Source organism: Delphinapterus leucas, chromosome 20 (assembly GCF_059928025.1).
Source record: "Delphinapterus leucas isolate spDelLeu-1000000601 "Yukka" chromosome 20, BTC_Dleu_Yukka2, whole genome shotgun sequence".
Taxonomy (NCBI): Eukaryota; Metazoa; Chordata; class Mammalia; order Artiodactyla; family Monodontidae; genus Delphinapterus; species Delphinapterus leucas.
The window spans coordinates 5,491,686-5,496,486 of NC_143148.1; positions in this window are offsets into that span (position 1 = coordinate 5,491,686).

A 4,801-nucleotide genomic window follows, 5' to 3' on the forward strand; every position below is an offset into this window, starting at 1 on the left:
TGTGTCTGGCCTGTGTTTGCAGATTCTGTCTGTAGACTGCAGGACTTCAGTTTTTTTGCTTCTCACGTGTGCCCCATGGTGGGTGAGGCTGGTCTCGAGCCTTGTGCCTGCCCACTGGTGGGTGGAGCTGGGTCTTGGCCCTCTGGTGGGCAGGGCCAGGTGTAGATGCATGTGTAGAGATGGCTGTGGGCTCAGGATTTCTTTAAGCAACCTGTCGGCTATGGTTGGGGCTGTGTCCCCACCCAGTTTCTTGTTTAGCCTGAGCAGTCCCAGCACAGGAACCTACAGGCTGTTGGATGGAGCTGGGTCTTGGTGCTGACATGTCAGCCTCCTGAAGAGCTCATGCAGATGAATGCTTCCCGAGATCTCTGCCACCAGTGTTTATGTCCCCAGTGTGAGCCACAGACGCCTCCCCAGTAGACCATGTAAGACCAGCAGATAGGTCTGGCCCATGCTTCTATCCTATTATTGCTTTTGCCTTTTGTCTCTGTATGTTGGCCTTTGAAGAGTGAGGTATTGGGCTTCCCTGGTGGCCCAGTGGTTAAGAATCCACCTGCCAATGCAAGGGACACGGGTTCAAGCCCTGGTCTGGGAAGATCCCACATGCCGTGGAGCAGCTAAGCCCGTGCACCACAACTACTGAGCCTGTGATCTAGAGCCCGTGAGCCACAACTACTGAGCCCGCCCGCCACAACTACTGAAGCCCGCACACCTAGAGCCTGTGCTCTGCAACAAGAGAAGCCACAGCAATGAGAAGTCCGTGCACTGCAATGAAAACCCAATGCAGCCAAAAATCAATATTTTTTTTTTTTTATAAAGTGAGGTATCTGTGAGGGAGTGAGTCATGGGTTCCCACAGGGCTTTGTGGCAGGGGTGAAGTGTCCAGCTGAGGTCCTTTGTGGACCAGATCGGATCTGGGAAGCCAAGCTGGAAAGGTCACCTCCCTTTCCTCTCACACCCCACCTTAGTGCCACCCCCCAGCTTCCCGCAGCCCTTGGTATCCATTGGATTAACCTCCAAGGGCGTCCCAGTCCTCACCTTGCCGTCCACCTGGCCTAGGCCCTTAGGTCTCTGTTAGTGCTGCCCCTATGAGTTAGGTCATTTCCAGGGAAAGTTTAGGTAGCTGGCTTGCCGCAGGGGCATGGGGTTGTCTTGGGTGACCTCAGAACCAGGGTCCTAGGTGAAGGTGGCCAGAATGAGCCAGATCTGATTGTTGCACAGGCACTGGTACGACCTAGTGCAAAAATGGAGGTGGTTCTTCAAGCCTAGGCACCCTTTCGCAGAGAATGGTGGTGTTAACAATTTCCTGTTCTTTATGCGACTGTTAACAATCAAGATGGAACATGCTGAAGCCTTTTCTCGTCCCCTGGGTCGGAATGATGTTGGTTTAATTTTCTGTTTGATGATATTTGATGCAATAACATACTTTACAATCGAATGGATGATGGATGCAATTCATCCAATCAGAAAGCAAAAGCTCTGAAACAGGCAGAAAAATTAAGCCAATTGGCGTGAAAAATGTGAAGCTTTCAGAATATGAAATGGGTATTGCTGCTCATCAACTAGACCGTCTGAACACATATGTTACTTGGAGTGATATAGGAGGTTTAAATGATGTCATTATGGATCTGAAAGATACAGTCATCTTACCTATCAAAAAGAAACATTTGGGGCTTCCCTGGTGGCGCAGTGGTTGAGAGTACGCCTGCCGATGCAGGGGACACGGGTTCGTGCCCCGGTCCGGGAAGATCTCACATGCCACGAAGCGGCTGGGCCCGTGAGCCATGGCCGCTGAGCCTGCGTGTCTGGAGCCTGTGCTCCGCAACGGGAGAGGCCACAACAGTGAGAGGCCCGTGTACCGCCAAAAAAAAAAAAAGAAACATTTGTTTGAAAATTCCAAGGTTCTGCAGCCTCCAGAAGGTGCTTTTTCTCTATGTGCCTCCATGCTGTGGTAGAACATTGGTTACCAAGGCTACAGCCAAAAAAGCAGGTTGTTTTCTTAACCTTCAGCCTTCAACACTGGCCGGTAAGTGGTGTGGAGAATCTCAGAAACTACCTGCTGCTGTTTTCTCCCTGCCATGAAGCCACAGTCTTCCATCATCTTTATAGATGAAATTGACTCCTTTCTATGAAAACGTTCAAGTTCTGACCATGAAGCTACAGCTATGATGAAAGCTCAGTTGATGAGTCTTTGGGATGGATTGGGTACTGATCACAGGTGCCAGGTCATAGTGATGGGAGCTACGAATCATCCTCAGGATTTTGACTCAGATATAATTGGAAAAATGCCTATGAGATTTCATGTCAACCAGCCTGTCCTAAACAAACCTCAATGTGGGAGTTGGCTACTGGCGATGCATCCAAAAAGATATTGCTGTGATTTATGTATCCTGACATATTTTTGAAAATAATGTGTAATCTGCTGTTTTTTAATGTTGTCCTAAAATTCTTGATTCTATCCCATGATTTGATGGTGGTATGGAGTTCATCCATGTAAGGTGATTTTCTTTGTCCTTGTTCTGTCAATTACTGAGAGAGATGTATCAAAATCTCAAGGTATAATTGTGGATTTGTGTTATTGATCCTTTCAGTTCTATCAGTTGTTGCTTCACAAATTTTGCTGCTGTTCTTTTGTGCATATACACTTAGGATTGTGTGGTCTTCATGGTGGATTGGCCCTTTTTTCATTATGTCATTTGCTATTACCCTTGGTAATTTTATTTTCTTTGAACTTTATCTGCTATTAAGAAGACACTCCTCTTTCCTTTCAGTTCATGTTTACATGGCATAACTTTTTGATTCTATTGACATTGTGAGTGAGATAAATCTTTGTTGTGTGAAGCTGTTCCATGCATTGTAGGACGTTTACCAGCATCACTGAACTGTACACACTAGACACCAGAAGCACTACCCCAGTTGTGACACTAAAAGGTGTGTCCAGATTTTTGCAAATGTTTCCTGGGAGTAGTGTGATCTCCCGTGGATATCCTTTCAGTAACAGAAAAGATAGTAGTATGGCATTTTGTTTTCAACTTCCCTTGATGTAATATTACAATCAAGACCTGATATTATGAATGAACAAGCTGTTTTCCAAGCAAGAGGGATCTCATGAGACCATTATGAGATCCTCATTGGTGATGGAAGTTGTGTTCGTATAGACATTTTTTTGTTTTCAATTCAGTTGGAACTGAGGTGAATGTATTTTGTGTGTGAACAAAGTAAAGATAACTTTCTTTTATTTATTTTTTTATTGAAGTATAGTTGATTTACTATGTTTCAGATGTATCACAAAGTGATTCACTTATATGTATATTTTTTTCTGATTCTTTTCCATTATAGTTTATTATGAGATATTGAATATTGTTCCCTGTGCTACACAATAGTTCCTTGTCGATTACCTATTTTATATATAGAGTGTGTATACGTTAATCTCACATTCCTAATTTATCCCTCCCCTCGTTTCCCCTTTGGTAACCATAAGTTTGTTTCTACTGTCTCTAAGTCTGTTTCTGTTTTATAATTAAGTTCACTTGTATCATTATTTCAGACTCCACATATAAGTGATATATGATATTTGTCTTTCTCCATATGACTTACTTCACTTAGTATGAAAATCTCTAGGTCCATCCATATTGCTGCAAATGGCATTCTCTCATTGTCTTTTATGGCTGAGTAATATCACATTGTATACATGTATGTACCACACCTTCTTTATCCACTCATCTGTTGATGGACATTTAGGTTGCTTTTGTGTCTTGGCTGTTGTAAGTAGTGTCGTGATGCACATTGGAGTATATGTGTCTTTTTGAAGTAGAGTTTTCATTTTTCTGGATATATGCACAGGAGTGGGATTGCTGGGTCATATGGTAACTCTATTTTTAGTTTTTTAAGGAACCTCAATACTGTTCTCCGAAGTGGGTGCACCAATTTACATTCCCACCAACAGTGTACAAGGGTTCCTGTTTCTCCACACCCTCTCCAGCATTTATTGTTTGTAGACTTTTTAATGATAGCTATTCTGACCGGTGTGAGGTGGTACTTCGTAGTGTTTATTTGCATTTCTCTAATAATTAGTGATGTTGAGCATCTTTTCATCTGCCTTTTGGCCATGTGTATGTCTTCTTTGGAGAGATGTTTATTCAGGTCTTCTGCCCATTTTTTTATTGGGTTGTTTGGTTTTTTGATATTGAGCTATATAAGCCATTGTATATTTTGGAAATTGACCCGTTGTTGGTTGTCTCATTTGCAAATATTTTCTCCCATTCTGTCGGTTGTTCTTTCATTTTGTTTATGGTTTCCTTTGCTTTGCAAAAGCTTTTAAGTTTCATTAGGTCCCATTTGTTTATTTTTGCTTCTGTTTCCATTACTGTAGGAGAAGGATTCAGTATATCTTTCTGTTTGTGTCATCTTTGATTTCTTTCATCAGTATCTTATAATTTTCTGAGTACAGGTCTTTTGCCTCCTTAGGTAGGTTTATTCTTAGGTATTTTATTCTTTTTAATGCGATGGTAAATGGGATTGTTTCCTTAATTTCACTTTCTGATATTTTGGTTTTACTGTATTCAAATGCAACAGATTTCTGTATATTAATTTTGTACCCTGCAACTTTACCCACTTCATTGGTGAGCTCTAGTAGTTTTCTGGTGGCATCTTTAGGATTTTCTATGTATAGTATTATGTCATCTGCCAACAGTGACGGTTTTACTTCTTCCCAATTTGGATTCCTTTTATTTTTCTTGTCCAATTGCTGTGGCTAGGGACTTCTTTCTGATGAAGCTGTACTAATCACATATTACAATAT